Here is a 25,277-nt window from a genome sequence, read left to right as displayed (position 1 = left end):
AAAAAAGACTGGCCCCTTCCTCTTGATATGCCCCCCCCCCCTTAAATATTTATAAGCATTGATCAGATTCCCCCTCAGCCTTCTCTTCTCCAGACTAACAAGACCCAAGTCCCTCAGCCTCTCCTCATCAGAGAGATGCTCCAGGCCCCTCATCATCTTTGTAGCCCTCTGCTGTCCCCTCTCCAGCAGCTCCCTGTCCTTCTGGAACTGGGGAGCCCAGAACTGGACCCAGTGCTCCAGCTGGGGCCTCCCCAGGGCAGAGCAGAGGGGCAGGATGACCTCCCTCCACCTGCTGCTCCCACCCGTCCTGATGCCCCCCAGGATGGCATTGGCCTTCTTGGCCACAAGGGCCCATTGCTGGCCCATGGGCATCCTGTTGTCCACCAGGACTCCTAGGTCTTTCTCCTTGGAGGTGCTCTCCAGCAGGTCACCATCTCCCCAGGTGCAGAAATAACCCCCTGCACCAGTACAGCCTGGGGGCTGAGTGGCTGGAGAGCACCAGCTCCAAAGAGCACCAGCTCTGGAGAGTACCAGATGATCCTCTAACACCCAACTCACCCCCTTGGGTGGGATTTGGGACTGAGCTGATTTATGGCATAGCACAGCAGGCTGTGCGGAGTGTGTTTATTCAAATAACATCAAACTCTATTCCACTTCTTCTTTAATTAAAACACAATTAGCGGGGCTGGCAGTTTTCTTACATGTGCCCGGTCTTCTATGAAATTAATATTAATCTCCGTGCAGTGTGTGAGCCCGTAAAGTGACACGTGGAAAGTTACACATTCTTGACTCGGGAAAGGCAAACTGGAGGATGACTTCATGTTCCTGAGCGAGGAGATCGGCACGCCAGATGCGCCGAGTGCCTGACCCCTTTTAAAGGCTCTGTAAGGTCACACGAAACTTTAAAAATGTCGTTTCAGGCGTGCGGAGGGAAGGAAGAGAGCCCAAAAAGCTTTAGGGTACTCAGTTTCCCGTTTGGTTTGGTTTGGGCAGTGTGAATGGCTCAGTAACACGAAGCAGAGCTCTGGTCTCTGGTCTGGCTGCGTGTTTCCAATAGACACCCTAATGCCTTTCTCATGGCCGGAATGGTTAACGATCTGTATTTTCTTGCTATTAATTAGAAGCTGTGTTTCGTTTTCGGATGAAGAGCGAGCCTCGCAGGGTAGCTGACAAGTTTGCAGTCCTTGCTCTGAGTCAGGCATTGAATTTTACTCAGTTGTTTTATCTGGAGACAAAAGCAACAAACGTGAGTATAGAATTAATGCCTTCTTTACATTGTAATTTTATTTTTTAAGTCGCAAAAATCAGGTGGCATTCAATCTTTCCTGCTCCTATCTCTTCCTCTGCTGTGGACTTGGATGCCCTTTCTTTTCCCTTGCCCAACTCCTCGCTCCCAAAAATCTCTGTTGAAAAGCATCTGGAGAATGATTTGGGTCTCTGTCCCCATAGCAAATTGTATAACAGCATTTTGTACACTTGTGTGTTTTTCCTCTCCCCCAGTGCATTCCACGCACCTACACAGTCATGCTAATTAGATCATGTAATAAACTTAAACGTGGCAAAAAGAAAAAAAAAAATCTGTTCACAGGGTGTTGCAAGACAGAGCTGGATTTGGAAAGCAGCCATTCATGAATTTTGTTTTGTTTGAGAAAACCCAGAGGATGTTATTTTACTGAAGATGAAGCAAACCCCATGTAATAGGAGCTGTAATCTAGGGAGACAAATTATTTTATTTAAATAGTCCTCAGTGTGAGCCCTGATATAAGGGCTTGCTTGTAGGAAAGACACTGCGTGAGTTTAACGAAGCCGTTAAAAATAATTCAACCTAAACTAAAAAAATCCAAATGTTGAGTTAAACTTAACTTATCAAAACTGAACTAATGTTAGTTCAGAGTGTGTACGTACAAAGGAGCTAAGCAGCGAGGAACTCTGAGCATCAGGTGTCTTTTAAATGAAAAGATGGGGTATGGGGATGGGTTCAAAATGCACCTCAATCAATTTTTCTATAGAGGATCTTAAGCTGTGCATAAGGCAGCAATCCCTGCAGCCCCAGGGTTGGTCAGGAGAGTGAAAACAGCCTTCTCTCTTTACACTCAGATGCATATTTGTAGGGAAAAGAGTAATTCTGAGCACTCTGCCCATTTGACAGCAACGTTTAGCTGGTTTTATGATACAGCTGGTAACCTCATCGGCTCTCGGGTAGAAATTGCTTTCCTAATATCAGTGCAGATGCTAAAAGTTTGGGCCGCTGACTCCCATTTAAACCTGCAGAACTATTGGGTTGGCTCTTAAATATACGATCATTTTCCTAAGGATCCAGGCAGACCAGGAGCGTTACCCGATGATTGCACTTCTGCAAAGCTAATGAAGGTGGTGACACAGGGCGTGAAAAAATGACACGTTATGTCCTTCTCAGAGGAGAAGGAGCCAGGGCTGTGGGGGGGAGATGGTGTGGGGGTCCGGGAAAAGCCAGTCCCCTGCCAGCAGGTTTCATCCCAGTGCCGTTAGTGAAGTATGAGGATGATTTCAGCTATATCCCTGACCGACACTAGATGTTGCTATGCTGCTGCTCATATCAGCTATACATTACCCAGGCTTTTAAACGGTATTTACTGCAATTTCCTCTTTCCTGTTTCTATTATTCGCTGCATTGTGAATGCTGGGCGAGCTGCTACTTCAATTTACTTTTTTTTTTTTTGAAGTTTGACTTTTATTTGTATAACCCCCTTGAACGCACACATAAAACTTTACACGCACCACAGACTCTTTGAGTGATAACATGAAGCAACTCCTATATTAATGTCAAATATTTACTTAAACTCTGCTTCTGGATTTTTTTTGCAATCCAAGGGGAATGACATTGTTAACCGGATGATTCCGGGAACAGACTGACAGCTGCAAGGCCAGGAGGGAAGTTTGTTTATAAGGGGAGGGGAGATAAATATATAAAAAATTAAAAAAAAAAAAAAAAAACACAACCAAAAACTGTTTAGCCCTGCTGGGTTTCAGACTTTCTACTCCCACATGTTTGAGTGGGAGAAAGGACAAATCTTAGGACGTTGATTTCCCCATGGCAACAGAAAACGGAAATTACTTTAACCCCATCTAGTGACAGATGACTCATTGCTCAGCCTGCCGCTATTTTCCAAGCACTAAAACAATACAGCTGCAAAGAAAAGGCCGGCCTATATTATCTCATAGGCTGAGTGCCGGGGCTCGTGGGAGAGGGCAACTCTCTGGCTGCCTTTTTATCAAAGAAAGACAGAGCCAGAGCCTTTTGGCACTTCTTATTGCCGCCTTCCAGTCCCTGAAGGGGCTACGGGAGAGATAGGGAGGGACTCTTGATCAGGGAGTGAATCCACAGGATGAAGGGTAATGGTTTTAAACTGAAAGAGGGGAGATTTAGATTAGATATTGGGAAGAAATTCTTTCCTGTAAGGGTGGTGAGACACTGGAACACGTTTCACAGAATCTTCTAGGTTGGAAGGGACCTTAAAGATCATCTTGTCCAACTGTCAATCTAACTTTGACAAAAATAGACACCCACACAACAAACAAAAAGCAACACCATCACTAAACCCTATCTCCCAGCACTACATCAACATGTCTCTTGAACACCTCCAGGCAGGGCAGGGGGTTGGAACCAGATGGTCTTTAAGATCCATTCCAAACGAAACCATTCTATGATTCTTCTATTATATAAGGCAAAATGTGCCTGCCTGCTGGCTGTCCCCGTGCCACTGGAGGGCAAACCTGAGGTGTCCCAGGGATGGAGGTGATGGGGCGAGCTGCTGGTGGGTGTCCCACTGCTCAGTCCTCACCCTGCATCCCATAGTCCAACAGGGCGCTTCCATGCTTTCAGTTTAAACAACCCCCCCTTGAATCACCTGCAATGAACTGTGCGTGCAGGAGAGGAACTGTTCATTCCCAAATGCAGCCTGCTGAGGGGACAGTGGGAATAAGCAGGGTTTTCAGGTTCCTAGGTATGAAAAAGATACCTGATGGCAGAAGTGCATTTCTGTTTTAACAAGATCCCACAGGTAGAGGCCAAAATAAAAATATTCAGCTTTGAAAGCTGAATTATCCCAGCTGACAGGGTAATTAGGGAGAGTGGTTTCTGAGCAAGGATGGTGGAACCAGGATGACTTGGAGTCTTCAAACCCAGATGAGGTGTTCCTGTGAAAGACAAGCTTCAGTCCAGCTTGTAGGACAAAGAGGTAAGCTGTGTGCCCAGGAGGTCAACCTTAATGGCTGTTATCTGTCTTCTTGCACCCTAGACCCCTTGCAGTAGAGCCACCCAGAGCTACCAGGTCATATGAGGAACATCTCTGTTGAGCATCTCCAGTGTCGACGACAACTCTTGCTCAGCACCTTCTGGACATGGAAGTGAAGAGCTGTTTTGGACAGGAGCTGGTTCAAGCCTGTGGATTCTGGGGTGTTTCTTCATCCATCTCTTTCCACCATCAGTGCAGGAGGTACCCTCTTTACAAACGCTGGTTTTCCCAAATCCTGGCAAGGATTTAGTAAGGATCAGAAACGAGGCTAATAAGGCTTATTGAGCCTCAGATGTGTTTTGCACATAAAACATGACACCACTGAACGGGGAGGGTATTAATGCTACCACTGAGATGATGCACTAAATTATTGGTTGGTTAACATCATTTTATTTACCACAAACTGGGGGCAGACTTTGCAGTGTTGGGAAATTCAAGACCCCAGAATAACTACATGGTGGGATAGTGTCACGGGATATGTGAAACATTTTCTTTCTGGAAAAGACAGGCTGAGCTGCTGGTACGATAGCTGAGCCTTTGCTCAATCCTGGCACCTGTATTGTAGGTAGGATTAAATTTCTGCTTCCTAACAGCAGAAAATCAGGTCCATACGTTTCTATTTGGACAGTACAATTAACAAAAAAAATAACTCCATTAGCAGGTTGTTCCGGAAACCAGGCGCTGGGCTGCAATTAACAGCACACAGATTACCTTCGTGTGGAAATCAACACGTGCCAACAGTAGCCGGTGTTCCTCTGATTTTGGGATAAAGAAAAGGGATTTTTTGATCCAGAGGTACTATACGCGATTTGTTGTATTTTTCTTCCTCCTCCTGATCCTTTTCTCACAGTTCTGTTCAGGTCTCTCCTCTAATGCAGAATGTCCCCCTCCCCAAAACACGAGAGCCCTGCAAACCTGCCAGCTGTGGCCGAGGAGGATCAGAGATCCTTATTTTTGAAAAGGAAAATATGGCTGTTACCATCTCAACTTCCCCCAGAGAAAGACGTGGGGATTCAGATTAAACCCCATCTTTCCAGAATTCACCCGTCAGTCTTCTGGTTTAGAAGCCCATGAATTACGGTGCTAAACAAAAAAGATTGTTCTTTTCAGAGAAGCGGCAATTGCCAAAATGTCCACGTAGAAAATGAGAATAACAGTTTTAATTGAGGCATGTTTTTTTGTTTTAACGTACTCTCCGCTTCTTTGACTAGAAAATGGCTACATTACCTGGAAAAATATTTTTGTATTGTGCTGCTTGAGGGGAAAGGAGCTAATTAAATTTGTAAAAGTGGAAAATACTGTCTAAGAGGTCTTTGTGAGGCTGTGGTTCTGAGTGCTGGCGTCAGCTTTACTGCCAATATGTGCAGATGGTAACAAATGAGCTACCATCAACCACCCTTTATTGTCCCAGGGCCCCACTTGGCTCATAAATGTCTTCACCGGTTATTATTTCCAATATTTAGTGTTCAGTTTGTAAGTGCAGTGCTCCCATTGATGCTCTACCCCAAGCCAGGAGAGCGGGGTAAGTAATGGCAGCTTCTTCAGCAGTTCTGGGTATGGAGAGCCCTCTAACCAGGAGCAGAGAAGCTGCTGAGGACACACTGCAGCAGCCACAGGTGAACCAAGGTCAGCAATGACACCGAGACCTCCACAGCTGACCTGCTTGCACATAAATATGGCTTTCCAGCAAGAGCCTGGTCCTACTGGGACCTGTACAGCCCAGGGCCAAGACCAGGCATGGACCAGAGGGTCTGGTTTTCAGGGCTGGTGGCTGTGCAGGGGGTTTGAGCAGGGTAACCAAACGTATTTTTTCTCCCATGGACTCCAGGAGTCTTAGGCCCTCAACAAAGAAAGGACATGGACCTGTTGGAATGGGTCCAGTGGAGGGCCATGCAGATGACGAGAGGGCTGGAGCACCTCTGCTACGAGGACAGGCTGAGAGAGCTGGGGTTGTTCAGCCTGGAGAAGAGAAGGCTCTGGGGAGACTTCATAGCAGCCTTCCAATATCTGAAGGGGCTACAGGAGAGCTGGGGAGGGACTCTTTGTCAGGGAGTGCAGTGACAGGACAAGGGGTAATGGTTTTAAATTGAAAGAGGGGAGATTTAGGTTAGATATTGGGAAGAAATTCTTGACTGTGAGGGTGGTAAGACCCTGGCCCAGGTTGCCCAGAGAAGCTGTGGCTGCCCCATCCCTGGAGGGGTTCAAGGCCAGGCTGGATGGGGCTTGGAGCAACCTGGTCTGGGGGGAGGGGTCCCTGCCCAGGGCAGGGGGGGGGAACTGGATGATCTTTAAGGGCTAACTCTAACCATTCTATGATTCTATGCAGACTTTCCACAGAACATGCTGTACTGAATGTTGCGTAGCCAGAGGACAGCACTTCTTCTTGCAAACAAGGACATAATAGTCTTTTCCAGAACAAGAACATAAACCACTTCCGCAAAAATAGTACTTGAAGCTTTGGGCAAACGTAGCGTCTGCTCTTTGATTTATCCTCTCCCCGAGCCCTGTGCTGTGCTCAGTCCTCACAGCCGTCCTTAGAAACACTTCCTCCACCTCTCTCAGCCCGCGAACGCTGCGGTAACTCGTGTAAACCACAAACAACTGCCGTGCACCTTCTGCCAGCAGCTCTTCCTTCTTGCCCACAGGTCCTTCCTCCAGCAGTGCCTGCCGTTTCTGTTCAGCAGCTCGGCAGCACGCGTTGCCCCCAAGCCTGCTCCCTGGGCAGAGGAGCTCATCTCCACCAGGTGGGTTGGAGGTCGGGGTCCAAACTCTTCATTTCTGTTTTGCAAAGCGACTTTCTTTGTCTCTGCCGGGATATTTCCATCCCCCTCAAGCCACGAGGGCTTAGCCATGCCTGGGTCTCTGGCCAGCCAACGCTCTCTCCCGGAGCAGACCTTCCACCTCCTCCTGAACCCCAAGGCTAATTTTCCTTTGGCTGCAGAGTCCAGGAAACACCAGCCCTTTCCGACCCTCCTCGGAAGGTCAAGGCAGAAGGAGTTTCTTCCTTGGTGCCTAATTCTCCGAAGCGTGTTGGAGTTTTTCCTACTGCAGTCTGCTCATTTCCAGGCAGAGCTGCCCATAACAATTTCCCTCTCTTAATTCCAGCCCCTTTTCCCTCACACTGGAGCAATGGAAAGGCTCTCAGGCTGCTGGCTTTCCTGGCTCGCCGTTGGAGGAAGGCTGCAAACTCGTGTTTCCCGGGAACTACAATTCCCAGAAGACATCTTATCTTCCCCCAAACCAGGAACCCAGGCTCATTGGCTCTGCTGCATCTTTCGAAAGGCTTCCTCCTCCCAAAACAGCGGTGACAGAGGGAGGGGACCGTGCAGAGGTCCTTTCTGCATCCATCTGGGCACAGCCTCACAAAGCTCTGTGCAAACCAGGAGGAGAGCACCAGAAGGTCTCAGGGTGAAGGCACTGCTTCCATTTACACAAAACTGCCAAATCCCAAGCAAAAATGTGCTGTCGAAAGGGCTGGCCAGTGTTAAAAAGTGTTTCAGGGACTGCATGAGAATGGAAGAAATGCCCTCCCCAGCCACATGTCTTCACTAAAGTAATATCTCAGCGTGTCTGTTTTTAGGAGCCCACGAAATCCTCCTCTTTAGCCTCTGGCCAGACATGTTTGTGGTGCCCGCTGCGATGCCAAATGCTCCACTGGCTTCCTCCTCCCAGGGGAACAGTCTCCAGGGAGATTTCAAGAGGAAGGACTTAACTCCATGGCCCTAAGCGGTGTCTGGGCTCTTTCATGTGATGTGACTCAGCGCTGTACTTGGTCACTTAATGAGCCATAGCGATCCTAATTAAAGCCAGTCCTTGCCCAGACCAGGGCTGAGTGAGTGCTGTCTCAGCCAGTGAAGTCATTACCAGTGGTACCACCCTCAATGAACCCGTTTGCGAGGGAGCTGTAATCTCCCCATCTCTGCTTTTTGCAATCAGAAGTCTAAGTTGTTCCTTTTATGACATCCTTCTAAAATCTGCTTTGCAAGCTGAGTTCTCTGGACTGTGTCACGAGGAACCCCCAAAAATCAGATAGCAGAGCACGTCATGGGCAGCTTGAGAGGTCTGAGGGTGGTTTTCACAGTGCAAGAAGGTTAGGCTTGGTTTCCAGCAAGTAACGAGCAGCGTGGTATCTCCAGAGCTTCAGAAAAGAAGTAGGACTTTGGGATGCAAACATGAAAAGGGTAACAGAGCTGGTGAGGGGTCTGGAGAATAAGTCTGATGAGGAGCAGCTGAGGGAGCTGGGGGTGTTCAGCCTGGAGAAAAAGAGGCTGAGGGGAGACCTCACTCTCTACAACTGCCTGAAAGGAGGGTGTAGAGAGGTGGGGGTCGGTCTCTTCTCCCAAGTCACAGGTGATGGGACAAGAGGAAATGACCTGAAGTTGCACCAGGGGAGGTTCAGATTGGATATTAGGAAAAATTTTGACACTGAAAGGGTTATTAAGCCTTGGAATGGGCTGCCCTGGGAAGTGGTTGAGGCACCATCCCTGGGGGTGTTCAAAAAACAGGTTGACATGGTGGTGGGGGACATGGTTTAGTGATGGTTTTTTATCAGAGTTAGGTTGATGGTTGGAGTAGATGATCTTAAAGGTCCCTTCCAACCTGGACAATTCTATGAGTCTATCAATCTCAGGATTCTTTTTCAGCCACTACATGAAGCTTCAGGAGCCACTACAGAAGCTTCGCTCTGCAGGTTCAGCCTGAACCACCGGCCTGACAAAAGCCACTGTGTCAGGAACTAGAAGACGCGGGGGGGGAAAGTGATTCAGAGTGAAGATGAGACAACCTTCCAAAAACCCTGGACCAAGCACTTCTGGAGAGTTTGTAAGAAATATCCCCACTTGTGGAGGGTAAATCTGTGGAAGGTATCACACCCCCCTCCACTTACGACATTTCTCTGTCACTCACAGGAGGGAAATACCAAAGTGCAATTGCTGCAGAGGGCAATCAGATAATGCTGGTTGCTAATTGCCACTGCCGGGGAAGCCTCATTATGCTCCAGTCTGGGTGAAGCAAGTTTTAGTCGCTGAAGCTCCGCCACTAACATGGCACCAACCTTTTCTCCCTCTTCCCCAAAAGGCTGTCATTTCAGTCAGCGTCGTATGCCATGCTCAGTATTTATATTTATATAAAATTTATGTATATATATCTATAGCCAGGCAGCTGTAAGCAGCCTGAGTGATGTAGCTGGGTGAGATGCACCCGAGGGGCCACGCAAACAGTGGCTGTTTGCCAGAAGATCAATATGTGGCCACCTAAAGATGCCACAAGCCATCTTGCTCGACATCCCTGGGGCAGGACTGTGCTCCCTCCCCACTTTATTCTCCGAAATCCTCCCTGGACCAGCTGCGTCCCCCGGGGGGACCGGGATGCTCTACGTGCTCAGCTCCCCTGGGACCAGATGGGATGGGCAGCAGAAGAAAAGCAGAGCTACCCTCTCAAGGTATTTTAGCAAATTTGGAATAGTCAAGTGGTAGCCGTGTCGAGGGCTGGGGGGGTTTTGAGCCAGAACTTGCCATATTGAAGCACCATTTCCTCTACCATCACTTCCTTACCTCTGTCCACCTTTGCAGCACAGATGTGTTAAAAATGGTGATGAGAGCAGCTGGCCAGAGTCTTAGTTTTTCCCACTTTTCTGAAAACTGCAGGGGATTTTTCCTTTCCATTCAGTAGGATTAGATGCAGGAACATTATACAATTTTTTTCCCCCCCACTGCTCTGAGATAAAAAGTCACTCCTTCCTAGCTTTAAAACGATACAAATTGAACGAGTTAGTTTTGTTTTGGTTTTTTTTTTTTAAGGGGAAAAAAAAAAAAAAAGGAAAAAAAAAAAGAGGCCACGAGCTGCTTGCTTTTTGGTCTTTCAGTGTGGTGACACCAAAGTGACGTCGGAAGGAGGAAGCGCCCCGGAGCCGGAGCAGCAGCGGCCGATCCCGCGCTGCTGCTGGTGTATCTTCACCCCCTTATCTCCCAGCTTCACCCATCTTGTGGGCTGGCTTCCTACTGGAGCAGAGGAGCTGGGGTCTTCTCCTGGGGCTCCAGAAGGGCTCTGGGAATAGCTGCGTCCACGGTGCGGTGGGGGAGGATTTCATCCCACCCCATGGATTTAATGCTCCGGCACGGCGTTGTCACCTCAATTCTGGGGACTTCCCAGTGAATTTGGTTCAGACCCAGGTAAGTGGAGTTTGCTGGGGTTTTGGCACAGGGTTTGATTTTGGGAATTCCACTAACAGTGGGGAAAAAAGCGATGGGAAATTGTCCATCAGCTCAACTCCATTCCTGACTCCAGAGCGTGGTTTTGCTTTAAAGGCAGGAGGAATGGTGCTGCCAGGAGAGATAAGGTTGTTTGGCTCCGGGATGGGCAGTTTGCTCATGGCAAGCCCTCAGTTACTTAAGTCAATACTAAATACAGCTCTGAATCACACCCAGCAGCAACCTTCACTGCCCAAACTGGCCCAGGGATGTTTGGTTACCGGGAGAACCCAAAGATTTGGAAACAGGTGTCTTCCGAAGCGGCTTTTCAGTGCAAATTCCAAGGAAACACCGGCCGTTTGCAGACGGATCTGCCGGGAGAGATGCCAGGGGTGATGCCCTGACCCCAAATAAGTGGCCAACCCTTCTTGTATGAGCACGGAAACCTTTGGAGTCCTCAGCTGGAAGTGTGGGCTGGAGCTATGGAGCAGATGCCGACCAAACATCTCACACCCCTGTCACTCATCGACAGGCGGGAGAGCCAGGAAACTCCCAACCATGACCTTCCTCCAGCTGATCTGAGATAACTGGGCACCCGTTAGGGGCTGGCAGAAAGCTAAAAAAAAAAAAAACAAACCAAAGAAAGTTAAAAAAAACCAAAGAAAGTTAAAAAATAAAGAAAGTAAACCCCGAGCTGCCCGTCTCTGGGTGTGCAGTATGGGCTGCTGGATGTGATACTTCTAATTAGATTGCTGAAGAACCGGTTCTGGTTTAGGATTACGTTCCCTCAGTAAGTGTGACAGAGGGTAAAACCAGGGTAATTTGGCACTTCACAGCCACTTTCATTTACAGGTTTAGCAATGAGTGACACCTCTAGGGCTGCGTGCCACCGCCTGCTCCGCTCGTTAGCGTTCTTTATGTATTTGCCCATGATTTTCAGAAATCTGTGACGGGACACCCATGGCCAAGAGTGCAAAAACCTGGATGAAATGCAGACATTTTCAGTACTTTAGTGTTTCCCTGTGTTGCAAAGAGGACCTGGTGGATTAATCAGGGGAACAGGCGTTGCGGCGCACGTAGGTAAATAGCCTGCTGCTCAGCAGGCGAATCCCAACCCCAGATAAACACTCGTGTCCAGTTATTTCCTCCCAAAAGCCTTCCAGGTGAAGGCTGCCCGTCCCTGTGTTGTATCTCTGACTGCTGAGCACGCTGTGATTTGTAATCCCCTGGTCTTCCCAGATTTACGGATGGAATTAAAGGAAGGTGAGAACATACCCTCCCAGCGCTGCTCTTTTGGGGTCTGGGGTTTTGTGTGCAAGGGTTTGTGTCGCTTTAATTGTTTGTGGGGTTGGGGTTTTTTTTTCCACTTGTTCTTCCTTTTTTCGGTTTTCATCCTATGGCAAAGCCTGGTTTTACGTGTTTTACTCAGACCGTGCAAAATGACTGGGAGTCTGGGAAAAAGGAAAAAAAAAAAGAGGAATAGAGAATTATGCTATGGGTTTTAGTGGGGGGCTAGAGCAAACTGGGAGCAGAGCAGTGGGGAACTGGGACTGATGGCAGCCTCGTGTTTGGTTTAAACTCTGGAAAGGCAGCTCACAGCACTTCTTGTTGCCTGTGTGCTCGTCAAAGAGTAAAGTCACTTTTTGGGGACTAGCTTTATGCTTCCTGATAGATTTTCTGAAGGAAAAATGAAGGCATACTTCTTTGTGTGCCTTCTCCTGGGGGGGTGCCACCCGCTCCAGCCTGTGTTTCCCTCCCATGTGTCTGCACACCTTTGGTGTGTGATGCCACAGGGTGTCTGGTCCTTCTCTGGGGGGACTTGCTGCTCACCTCAGACCCCTGCATTCAGCTCCTGCTCCTTCTGCATCCCCTGCAGAGCCTGTGGGGTTCTCCAGCTCATAGAATCATAGAATGGTCCAGGCTGGAAGGGACCTCAAAGGTCATCTAGTCCGACCTCCCCGCAGTCAGCAGGGACACCCCCAACTAGACCAGGTTGCCCAGGGCCTCGTTGAGACTCACCTTGAATATCTCCAGGGAAGGGGCCTCAACCACCTCCCTGGGCAACTTGTTCTAGTGTTCCACCACCCTCATAGCAAAGAACTTGTTCCTAATATCCAATCTAAATCTGCTCTTCTCCAGCTTCTCATGGTGCCTTGAAACTTTCATGATTTGTTCAATGCCCTTATTTTCCCCTGTTGTGATCCATCCAATGGACCACGACATGAAAATCCTCTTTCCTCTGGCCACCCAGCCCATGGGCTACCAGGAGACAGGGTGGTGGCAGGAGGGGACAGAGCCATCCTGGCTGTTAAGCCCCGTGGCCCCAGCACGGGGACTTCAGGAGAAGCTGAAGTCTGCTGATGAGCACCTTAAGGAGCAAAGTCTGAGAGCTGCCTCCAGCTTGGCAGCATCTCATCTTCTTCAGAGCCCCGAACAAACCCCTCCGAGTGAGTCATCTCCTGATTTACATGAGTCAGAAACCGGAGAGACACTAACGCAACAATTATCGTGGCAAAACACTGTCTCTCCCTCACCAGGAAGACAGAGGTGAAGAGGTTTAAGGTGTTTTTAGGCCAGTTTTCTAACAAAATTCTGAAAGTTACAGCAGAGCTTGGATAAAAAGGAAAATAAGTAAAAGCTGTGTTACTAATTGCTGTGGGAGAAGGGGGTGTCTCAGCAGGACTGTGGGTGAAAATTCGGAGCATTTAAGCATTAAGCAGTGACTCCTTTATCTTGTCTGACCATCTCTCTACCGGTACGGTCGCAGTTTATGTGGGAGAAGGGGGTGTCTCAGCAGGACTGCAGGTGAAAATTCAGAGTATTTAAGCTCAGAAGAAGCGACTCCCTTATCTTGTCTGACCATCTCTCTACCAGGTATGGTCACAGTTTGCCTGGATATTTGTAAATTTTTAAGTATGAATGCCAGAGTAAACTATTCTGATCATCTGGTCTGACCTGCAGTGTCAGGCGGGCCACAGGACTTACAGTTTCCTTGAACAAGGAGCCTTTGGAAGGAAAAAACCTCCTTTAGTAAGCACAATTTTAATGATGATGGTCCTGACGACGGACCGTTTCACTGGCTGGATTTGTGTCAAATCCAGCTTTACCTGGTTCAGATTCCGACATTCAGGTGACACCCAGGAGGAAAGCCTTTTCCCTTCACAAGAATAACTTCCCAATACTATAAAGAAGGATCTGAGGAGCAGGGAAAGAAGCATATTGCAAAAGCGTGCAAAAAACCCCAATAATCAAAAATTAAAACCTGATAAGCAAATTTATATATCACTGACGTCTGTCTCAAAGAAAACCATCCTAATCCAGTTAAAGGCATAATGAACCTAGTTACATCCACTACGTGTGTGACCTTCAAGCCTACCACAGAAATTTTGGCAGTGGCTTCCTGTGAAGCTGATGAGGCTGTCAAATTGGTAACACATATATACTTCATATACTGTATTCTCAAACTTCCTAGTGTTCAGGAGAAAACAGATTTATCTTGCTCAATCTATGGACTTTTCTCCCAGAAGTGTTTTTTTTTTTCTCTGTAGCAAATAACAAAGGCAAAGCTTTGTTATTTAGGCTGAAACATTATTCAGATTTTTAAAGTGATGGCCTAATTTTGAGCATTTTAATAGTGTAAGTAATGAAGCCAAAGTTTAGGTAAAAAATGTTCAGAATTAATACTGCCAGTAGCTATAGGCACACATAAGCCTGATGATAGGGTTGTTTTAGAAGCAGAGCATAGCTGGACTACACAGAGCTAGCACCAAGCAAAAATGAGAGTGTAGAGAAAAATATACTTATTTTTAAAAATGCACATATAGAAAGATATGTGATATAGAGAGAGACTTTGTAGTGCCCTCTCTATATGGTATCATATGCAGTCAGAACAGCAATAAAGAGAAAATGGTGTTAACTGAAACCAACAAGGAAAAGAAACTCATGAGAGGCAGCGTGGAACATTGTGAAAGAAGCAAACAGCAGCTCAGAGGATGACATTTTTGCATCTACTGAGTTATAACAGGAGGCGAAAAAGGAAATGAAGTGGGAAGCTCGGAGCAGTGCTGGATCCAGAGACACCAGAGCGACGCCGAGTTGGTGGTTCTCTGGGTAGCACAGGATATCTCAGCACTGTACAGGAAAAGAAAATGAGATTTATACCAGATAAAACGTACTTAAAGTTATGCAACGACTAGCACCCTTCTTATCTCCCCCTTGAAACCCACTTTAAAAATAAAACATTGGGAGGAACTTCAACTTGCAAACTGTTGCTTCTCATTTAAACAAGTGAAGATGTGCACCTAGAGACGTAAAAGCAGAGAAGAACGATTTGGAGGGTGGGCTCATAAACAGAACGATGTTATGTCTAGAACAGATAAAGAACTTGCACCAAAATTGGAAAAAAAAAATGAAGTTGCTTTGGTTACAGCCTCCCCGCCTGGCCCTGTAATCAGTAAACCCACTTGTGTCAGAGGCATCACCCAGCCTCTGCTCCGGCTGATCCATCCCCAGCTGAGCTGAGTCCAGCTCTAAAAGCCACCAAGGCTCCTTGAGAAGGGCTGAGGGGGTGGAGAAGGTTGTGAGAAGCCTGGAGGCTTTAGGAGAAGGAAGCCTGGGGACCAGCGATCAGGAGATCTGTGTAAAAGCGAGGAGATGTTGGGGAGGAAGGAGGAGCTGAGACCTGGGAGTTGTTTCTGGTGAAGAAGGGGACTGGGGGGTGGCGAAAGGGGAAGGGGGTGCCAGCGGCGCGGCGGTGGCACTGGGAGCTGGGGCTGGCACCATATCTGCCACGTGGGGTGGGAGAGCCATGCCGTGCTCCATGCAGAGCTCAGGGCTGCAAATGCAACCCCAGGATGCTGGGCTGGGGAGTTACTGCTGGTTTGGGAAGTGCTAAATGGTTCTCGGGGCTTGAGAGATGAAACTGCAAAATGGTGGCAGCTCTGGGGACCAGGGCTCCATGGAGGAGCCTCGGTGAGGCCAGCCTGATGCAGCACGAGGCGTGCCGGGGTGATGGCCCCCCATGCTGACATCCATGTGAGGGGCAGGGAGGAAATACCGAGCTGAAGAGGCATGAGACAACCTTGAGGTGGGTCACGAGGCGGCGTGGGGGGTGTTTGCTGCTCTCTTGAGGATGGAGACATCGCTGTGGGGACTGTCAGAGGGTGGTTGCTTTGGTTGAGGAGACAGTGACGAGTTCCTATTAAATATGTAAAAGTCTGAGATGCTGAGTGATGAAAAGCATGGCCCCATCCTTGAGAGTGGTGCATCAGGGTGGTACCCACCAGGAGGGGAGATACCCAAAGCCCCCTGTTATCAGGAAGCTAAAGATCTTTCAGGCTTATGCTAAAGATGGTTTATTTCCTCAAAGAAAATCCTGCATCCCAAAGTGAGCTGCGAGGAGGTGTCTTAAGATTTTTTGGAAAGAAGTGTTGTTCCCCCCAACACCAGAAAAAGCCCCTGACGAGCATCCTGCAGCTCAGGGAGCAGGGCACACCTGGGGTGGGTTGAGTCACAGGAACAGTGAATTTTGCCATTGCTAGAAAAAAAACCAACCCATAATGGTGCAGACCGATGGCTGTCACAGGGAAGACTCGCTCTTTTCAGTGGCTTGGTGCAGCAAAATGCACTTTAAACAAGACAAAGGTCTCTTCTCCAGAGTTTGAATGGCTGTTCTTAGCTATTGACAAGCCTGGAGTTGGCAAAATAGCTGCTTCTTTCTTTTCTGTAAGTATAATAAACATAAACGTACTATGATAGGGTCGATGGAATATAATAAGTTGTTACACAAGTAAATTTGCTTAATTTTCTTCCCAGACAACGACAACAAAGAGCTGCTGCAGTGAATGCCTCACAGTGATAGAGTTTGAGTAGGAGAGAAAATTAGATTCTGTTCCTGAAAGGGGAGAGAGAGCCAGGCTTTGTGAATGAAGAACAAACCCGAAAGGTGCTGCTTCCTCCCTTGTTTGTTTTTTTTTTATATGTTCAAATATGAATGCAGGGAATAACAGTGGGAGCTGCAGCTGGAGAGGGCACTAGGGGTCACCACTGTCTTATCTATGCCATCTGGATTTAATTCCGAAGCAAGATAAATAACACGATAGAAAACAAAGCCAGGCTATTCTGATTTTTTTCGTCTTTTTTTTTTTTTTTTTTGTGGGTCAGAAAGCTTGCATTTCATTTCTTCACATCCTCCTCCTGCCCACCTTCTCTCTGCCTCTCCTTTAAAACACACCCTGGGGAGGCTGGTGGGGCGCAGCTGGGGGGGATGCTCCAGGAGCTGGGGGGCTGCATCCAAATTCCCTCTGCGCAGCTCCTGGTTATTCAGAGCAAAGGTTGGGGAAAATGGCCAAGGCAGGGCGGGCAGAATCCCCAGCAGCCCTGGCATGTTTCTGCAAGTGCCGCGGAGCAAACTGGTTACTGGAACAAATGAATGGCCCCCTTGTAGTCCAGAGCGTGACTCCCCGATCCCTTCTGCCCTGCCTGGCTGACAAGATCTTTCTCCCCCCGCTTCCCCCCCCACCTTGATGTCTCACAAAACCACATCTAATACAGAATCACAGAAGCACACGGGGTTGGAAGGGACCTCTGGAGATCATCTAGTCCAACCCCCCTGCCAGAGCAGGTCCACCCAGAGCAGGTTGCACAGGAACGTGTCCAGGCAGGTTTGGAATGTCTCCAGAGAAGGAGACTCCACCACCTCCCTGGGCAGCCTGTTCCAGGGCTCTGCCACCCTCACAGGAAAGAAGTTCCTCCTCGTGTTTAGATGGAACTTCCTATGTTCAAGTTTGTGCCCATTTCCTCTTGTCCTGTCCCTGGCCACCACTGAAAAAAGACTGGACCCATACTTGACACCCTCCCTTTAAGTATTTATAGGTGTTGATCAGATCCCCCCTCAGCCTTCTCTTCCCCAGACTAACAAGACCCAAGTTCGTCAGCCTCTCCTCCTAAGGGAGATGCTCCAGGCCCCTCATCATCTTTGTAGCCCTCTGCTGTCCCCTCTCCAGCAGTTCCCTGTCCTTCTTGAACTGGGGAGCCCAGAACTGGTCCCAGTGCTCCAGCTGGGGCCTCCCCAGGGCAGAGCAGAGGGGCAGGATGATCTCCTTTAACCTGTTGGTCACATTCTTTTTGATGCACCCCAGGATGGCACTGGCCTTCTTGGCCACAAGGGCACATTGCTGGCTCATGGGCATCCTGTTGTCCACCAGGACTCCCAAGTCTTTCTCCTCAGAGGTGCTCTCCAGCACATAAGCCCCCAGCGCGTCCTGGTGCAGGGGGTTATTTCTCCCCAGGTGCATCACCCTACACTTGCCTTTATTGACATACATCGGGTTCCTTATTTCTCCCCAGGTGCATCACCCTACACTTGCCTTTATTGAAATACATCAGGTTTCTCTCTGCCCAACTCTCCAGCGAGGAGGGTGGGGTGTCTGGGCTATGAAGAGAATTGCAAAACCTCTTCTTTGAGACTTTTTTTTTTTTTTTTAACCTCGTGTCTAGGAAGAAACCACTGACGGGGCCGAGCCTGTTGTCTGCAGGGTGGAATAGTGCATTTTAAGGTGGGATGCAAGGGAGAAAAAAAGTATTTCTTTCCTGAGGCAGGTGATTTGTCTGGAGACCTGAGGGGCTTTCAGGCATCCCAGACCTGATGAAGAGATTGCACGCCCTGCCAGCCCGCTTTTTTTTTTTTTTTGTAGCTAAAATAGTTGATTTTGCAAGATGCAGATTCCCTTTTCTCCGCAGATAAATTATGGTAGATTGTGGCGGGTTTTCGTTGTGTAATATTGCAGAAGTTCAAAGTTCACATGAACTCAAAACCTGACCGTCCGCAGATAAATTATGGTGAATTGTGGCGGGTTTTCGTTGCGTAATATTGCGGAAGTTCAAAGTTCACATGAACTCGAAACCTGACCAGACCATTTATTGAAAGAAATAGCTGTCAGGCGCTGTGAAATTGCAAAGACAGTCTTTTTTTTTTTTTTTGTAGCTAAAATAGTTGATTTTGCAAGATGCAGATTCCCTTTTCTCCGCAGATAAATTATGGTAGATTGTGGCGGGTTTTCGTTGTGTAATATTGCAGAAGTTCAAAGTTCACATGAACTCAAAACCTGACCGGACCATTTATTGAAAGAAATAGCTGTCAGGCGCTGTGAAATTGCAAAGACAGTACTTTGGGCTTGGAAATCCCTTGCTTGCAGATCCCTGGAGGCAGGGAGAGTCCCGCGGAAGTTTCCCCATAGCCATGCCCCATTGACCTACTCTTTCCTGGGGTTCAGATATAATTCCCTTGGGATGGCAGCCTGGGATCAGACGGTGTTCAGCCAGACCTGGCACCCACCATAAGACAAGAATGGATAATATATTCTTTGATCATCCCTGCCATGATAAAGCTCCTTGAGGGCACATGACTCCATGGACTCTGGAGCAGCCTGGGGGCAAATCCAGACTCATGGAATCACGGAATTGTCAGAGTTGGAAGGGACCTCTGGAGATCATCTGGTCCAACTCCCCTGCCAAAGCAGGAACACCTAGAGCACATTACCCAGGACTGCATCCAGGCAGGTCTTGAAGATCTCCAGAGAATTGGACTCCTCGCCCAAGCGAGAGCCTCGGCACAGGCAGGACGTGTCCATCTGTCCCACCGGTTCCCACCAGCTCCAGGCTTGGCCAGCAGCTCCCTCAGTGTCAGCTCAGGTGAATGTGGGCTGCGGGAGCGCTGCCATCCGAAGGTGGGGGAGGTCTCCGGCTCCCAATTTTAGGGTTTTATGTAACATCCAGCTTATATAAGCTTTTGTCTGTTCACAAAATGGGTGGAGCGTGTCTTGCTTAGGCTCCTCGCTGAAGAAACGCTCGTTACTTAACCCTTACTCAAGTGCTCGTTGCATACTTGAAGAATATTTCAGCTAGTTCCTTTCCTGTTGCTATTAATAACCTAGCGACTTGACAACCTGTTATGGACAAATGATTAAAACGTGTAATTCACCATTTAATGAAGCGCATCTTGGAATACATTAGACACAGAGCTGTTGAGGCAGCTGAGGGGAAAAACGAGGTGTACCCCAAACCCCAGCCCCGGGTTGTGTCTTGCTTTCTTCTTGCTCCCTCCTGGCAGGGGACAGCTTGAGGGTGCTGGTAGGGAAGGGAGGATGGTTTGGCCCTGCCAGGATGCCTTGGGTACCCAGTGTTGGTAGCAAAACCCTCATCTTCAGCCCAGCCAGGGTTGCACCCACCATCTGTTCCCAGGAGGAGGAAAAGGGGAGCATCCCTGAGCACCCTGTGCGCCGGTGTCCCCATCCCAAAGCTGCTTTGGAGCCCAGGGAGGTCACACTGGTCTCTGTGGTTAATTAAATACCTTTCCAGGTGTTGGCTTCAGTTCTCCAGGCAGGTCAAGGTGGATCGTACCCCGCTGTGTGGGAATGGCATGGCTTTAGAAGCTGCCAGGTGCCCAGGTCCTGCGGCAGAGAGGACCATGGAAATTGTTCTCAGATGGACTTGTGGAGCTCGCTCAAACCTTGGTGTTGACGCTACTTGTGGGGCTTTAAATAGAAAGACAGTACGTGTCTCAGCTTAACTCCATACGGAGACGGTCTGCACTCTCTCCTTCCTCCACATACTCTGCTTCATATACTGACGTGCTTGGCATTCCTTTAAGTTTTGTGAATTGCTGCCAAAAAAACCACTCTTATTTATTTATTTTCTCCCTCCTCTTCATTCCATTAAAGCTGTGCCTTGCCCCACAGCCCCTTTCCCCCGGGGTGGCTGCGTGGGGTGGCAGCCACACGGTGGCATCCAGGTATCTGCGAGATGATGTGCCAGGGAGCAAAGGGCTGGGAGGGGTTGGGGCTGGGCTTTTTCCTGCTCAAAAACGAGCCTTCAATACAAGAAACCCTGTATTATTTTAGCTCTGAGGCCCCTTTCTGTCCCCCGAGGCTCTTAAGAGGTGACACAGATCGCAGACGCGCCGCTGCGAGGAACATCGAGCTAGAAGTGGTGTCTCATGTTTTATTCCACTCATATATTATTTTAATATTTTTTTTTTTAGCTTTTCATTTACCAATTTAATTCACCCCTCCTCGAGAGGATGAAAAAAAAACCAAAAAAACCCAAACCCAACTAAAACCCAAACAGCGAGAGCTTTGTTTTTGTTTCCATGGGAATTCTGCGAGAGGGGGAAGAGTGTGAAAGAAAACTGAAATATTCTGGGCAAATCCAGGAAGGTTTGGCTCCTGAGCAGCCTCCGGGTTGTCTCGTAGCAACTGAAGTCCAGGGGTCCTGCCATTCTCCTGGCCCTGCAGGTGGGGAGGACTGGGATGGGGCTGCTGCTGTGTCACGGGGAGCATTACTGTGCTGTGGAGCTGCGCCAGAAAAAGCTCTTTGGGTGGGAGAAGATCTGACTACAACTCCCAGGAGGCACCGTGGCCGAGTCAGGCCAGTTATGTTTAAGTGCCTGTCTTCAAAACTTCCTCCCCGGCCTCTTCCTCCAAAGTCAAGAGGACAATTGCGGTCCTTGAAAGGGGAAGGAAAAAATATAATAAGCACTTGATGTGATTTCCGCAAACTCTCCTCCCCTCCCCTTTTCCTTTTGGAAGACTGGTCTTATGGGACAAAAGAAAAATCTTTTTTTTGTGCAATTAAGTGGCTTAATGCCAGTTGGCCCACGTTAAGTATGTGATTTCCGCAAACTCTCCTCCCCTCCCTTTTTCCTTTTGGAAGACTGGTCTTATGGGTCAAAACAAGAAAAATCTTTTTTTTTTTTTGTGCAATTATGTGGCTTAATGCCAGTTGGCCCATGTTAAGCGGTCTCTGGGCTGCTCCATCAGCAGTGGCTGCCCTGCTGTGAACCCCATGGGGTTCTCTTGGGGTGACTGATGCACATGTCCGTGGGGCTCCATCCACCCACCGTGTGGGTGTCAGGGTGGTCTCGGCAGTCGTTCTGCCCTATCCCTCTGTGCACCTCGTGGGAGCACCTTCAGGCTCTCTCTTGTTGCACTGCTCCAGAACGGCCGCAGCAGAACACGTTTCCAGTTCCTAATGAGGTGACACTCATTAGGTGACACCCCCACAGGGGATAGCCCCATCCCTGGAGGGGTTCAAGGCCAGGTTGGATGGGGCTTGGAGCAACCTGGTCTGGTGGGAGGTGTCCCTGCCCAGGGCAGGGGGTGGGAACTGGATGATCTTTAAGGTCCCTTCCAACCCAAACCATTCTATGATTCCATGATTCTATAGAGGCACCAGGCTGGGGAATAGCCTGTGTGGCCATGCTCGTTTAACAACAGCAAAGCAACCTGGTGAGAAAAACTCTATAAGAAACCCCCTGTATTTAGATGATGTCTGTGTTCAGTACATCAGACGGCTCCTGGCCACGGCTCCACTGGCACCACTGTGGGCTCTCCTGAGCTCCAGCCCTTGGGCAAAACTGCCTTTTGCCGTAGGGTGAAAGGGGGGAGTGCTCTTCTGGATGGAAGAACATGATTTGAGATGTTTGGAGAAGTTGATGGCTTCTTTGTGCTGTCGCGTGCTTGTTTTCTGAGGCCATAGTTTGGCATTTGTATCGTGCCCAGCAGCCGCTGTCCCTCTGCTTCACCCCTCTCCCCCTGTTTGTGTTCGTGATGCCAAGAGGTGACCAAGATTGAGGATAATGTCCTTATTTTTTTTTTTTTTAAAAGAGCCTTTTTATTTTTTCCTGGGTTATCTTTCAGCTGTTGGATTGGGTTTGGTGTGCAGCAGCAAAGGCTCTTAGTCCTCAGGAAGCCCACCTGCAGCTGCCTCTATATGCCTCATGTATCCCCAATTTTAGTCAGCTCATTAGATGTGACAATGAACCATTTCAAAGAAAAAACATGAATGAAGTACAACTAAAAAAAAAAAAAAAAAAAAAAAATTCCTTATTGGGAATCCCTTTCCTGATTGGGAAGCCCCCTACTTGAGGTTCTTCAGCCTGGAGAAGAGAAGGCTCTGGGGAGACCTTATTGCAGCCTTTCAGTATTTAAAGGGGGCCTGCAGGGAAGATGGGGACAGACTTTTTAGCAGGGGCTGTTGAGACAGGACAAGGGGTAATGGCTTTAAACTAAAAGAGGGAAGATTTAGACTAGGTATAAGGATGGAATTCTTCACTGTGAGGGTGGTGAGACACTGGTCCAGGTTGCTCAGAGAGGTGGGAGATGCCTCATCCCTGGAACCATTCCAGGTCAGGTTGGATGGGGCTCTGACCAACCTGATGTAGTTGAAGATGTCCCTGCTCATTGCTGGGGAGGTTGGACTGGATGACTTTTAAAGGTCCCTTCCAACCAACTCTTCTGTGATTCACACCTTGGTTTTACAGATGGCAGAGGCATCGATGGATCCCTGTGTGGCTGCCACAAAGTACGCTCTCTGCACCAGCATCTCGTGTTAAATAAGAAAACTCCACAACCCCTGTGACAGCATAAGTGTCCTTGGAAGCTCCTAAAGGTCAAAAAGCAGGTGGGAACAGAGAAGCAAAGAAACCTCGACAGACACTACTGTGTTTCTTCAGAGCTGGAGATATTTTTTGAAGGTATGTGCCAAGTATCCACTTCTTGAATCGCCTCTGGGACAGGGGAAGGTTATGGGAAGTGCAGCAAATCACTAATGGACACAGGCACAATGGTATTTCTCCTGGAAGAGATAACTGTGGGTGGAGAACCTGCTCTCTTGTGGGGTTTGGGAGAAGGGAACTGTGCGACACAGAGGCCAAAATGCTCATTGAGTGTCTGCTCTCTTCTGCTGGTGGTCTGGCCCTGCTCACAGCCATTTCCAAAATAAACCTAGCAACAGAGAAATTAAATATGCATTAACTAAGATAAGGTTTATGGATTTGTAAAGATTTGCCAGAATTCAGCCAGGCGGTTGCATCGCCCGTGAGGGCTGAAATGAGCACGAGGCAGGGGGTCTGTCTGTGGAGAGAGAAGTTCTACTCTGTGTCTGAGATGGTGGAGGTCCTCTGCTGGCCTCCTGCCTGAGGAAGCTGTGGCCTTAGCAGTGGTGGGGCTGGAAGGATGGCAGAGATCATAGAATGGTTCAGGTTGGAAGGGACCTCAAAGACCATCTAGTTCCAACCTCCCTGCCCTGGGCAGGGACACCTCCCACCAGACCAGGTTGCTCAAGACCCCATCCAGCCTGGTCTTGAACCCCTCCAGGGATGGGGCAGCCACAGCTTCTCTGGGAATTCTGTTGCAGTGTCTCACCACCCTCACAGGAAAGAATTTCTTCCCAATATCTAATCTAAATCTCCCCTCTTTCAGTTTAAAACCACTACCTCTCATCCTGTCACTCCACTCCCTGATAGTCCCTCCTGGAGTTCTCTCCTGTAGCCCCTTTAGGGACTGGAAGGGGGCTATAAGTTCTCCCCGGAGCCTTCTCTTCTCCGGGCTGAACAGCCCCAACAGATGGGTGCCCTGAAGGATGCCCCACGTGCCTCCTGTCCACCAACTCCCACCCCATGTGCTGGCGTCAGCATGAAGCCTCTCTGCAGCGTGGGGTAACGTGTCCCTCTGGAGCGTGGCTTTGTGGGCTCTTTGGGGTGGAAAGGCGATGCCGGTGATACAGGGTGACTTTCCATACTTCCCGTTGCCCCTGTTCTTGGTGGCAGAGCTCCACCACACTTTCCTCTGGTGACACGGAGGGTTAGAAATGCCTGTGCTGTGTCTTTTCCCTCGCTCGGTAGAGACAGCACCGGTGAGCCAGCCTGACTCACAGCTCCCCACCGGTGCTGAGCCTGGCACTCTTTGGAGGTCAACGCCATGAGTAGAAGGAAGCCGTGTTGCAACGCTGTTGGGAACCCACCTTAGATTTCCAAGCTTGATTTTAAACACGGAGCACAATCACTCATGCTGCTTTAAGCCACTGGTCATGGCAAACCCAGCATGAAGGAGCTACGGCGATGTCCTGCAGGTGGGCCCATGGATGGGCAAAGCAGGTACCCTTCTGGTGGAGAACGTGGAGATGCTTCAATATTGCACTGCCAGAGCAGGGATAGAGCCCATCTCTGCATTAGCAGTGACCAAAGCTGGGTTATTTATCTCTTGTAGACTTAAGGACCACATTTCATAGAATCATAGAATGGTTAGAGTTGGAAGGGACCTTAAAGATCATCTAGTTCCAACCTAGATGGAACTAGATGCCATGGGCAGGGACACCTCTGCTAGAGCAGGTTGCTACCTGTTCAGTTCCTCACTATATAAAGAAATAAAAATAAAAATAAAGGACAAAAAAATCTAACAACCAGATTGAAATCTCGCTGTAGAGACTGAACACTGAATTCCCTGGCAAAAGTCACCAAGATGTCCCCTGTACGGCCGCGGCGGTGGAAGCTGTAGGACTGCAGGCAGGTTCCAGGCATTTTACCAGCACACCAGGACACAAGGGTGTGTTACAGCCATTTAACTTATGGAGGATTTTTGCTTCTCCACTTGTCAGCCCAACACTTCCAGAAGCATGTTTTTTTTTTTTTTTCTCCCCCTCTCGCTAAAAAATCTGCTTCTTTGCATATTAAAAAAGGCCGTATGGGAAATAACATGAAAAATGCAGACAAGTACCGCTCAGACACAAACAGTACGTGCCTATAATTATTAGGTTGTCTTACGCTAAAAATAACGTTGTGTGTGGCCTTAATTCATTGTTAATTTGCACTGATTTTTTTTTTTCCCTGCTTGTCGTGTCCCCCAGAAGGAATTTCTTGGCAGCAGTGGGGGAAAACTGGCTTCTCCCTGCTGAAAGTAATTGGGATGGTGTGAGTAAAGGACAAAAAGGGGACAAAAAGGGAACAAAAAGTACAAAAATTGGGCTCCCAGGGAAAGCT

The 25,277-nt window shown here is 48.6% G+C and overlaps 1 protein-coding gene and 1 long non-coding RNA gene across 2 annotated transcripts in view; both read left to right on the top strand.

Moving 5' to 3' along the window:
* Positions 1-812: 812 nt before the first annotated feature.
* Positions 813-5,570, top strand: LOC106886116. Its single transcript, XR_001411576.1, has 3 exons — positions 813-959; positions 1,122-1,246; positions 4,278-5,570. It is a non-coding gene; the product is annotated as an uncharacterized LOC106886116 (long non-coding RNA).
* Positions 5,571-8,797: 3,227 nt separating this feature from the next.
* The window catches only part of PLD1 (phospholipase D1), an 83,059-nt gene continuing 66,579 nt past the window's right edge, over positions 8,798-25,277 (top strand). Inside the window, exons 1-3 of the mRNA XM_014938832.1 lie at positions 8,798-9,714; positions 10,138-10,444; positions 22,782-22,994. The gene's annotated coding sequence lies outside the window, so the exon portion shown is untranslated. The remainder of the gene's footprint in view (positions 9,715-10,137; positions 10,445-22,781; positions 22,995-25,277) is intronic.

The sequence above is a fragment of the Calidris pugnax genome, unplaced genomic scaffold, assembly GCF_001431845.1.
Source record: "Calidris pugnax isolate Ruff unplaced genomic scaffold, ASM143184v1 scaffold52, whole genome shotgun sequence".
NCBI lineage: Eukaryota > Metazoa > Chordata > Aves > Charadriiformes > Scolopacidae > Calidris > Calidris pugnax.
The sequence above is the reverse complement of the archived record's forward strand: the minus strand, read 5'-3'. Positions and strand labels throughout refer to the sequence as shown.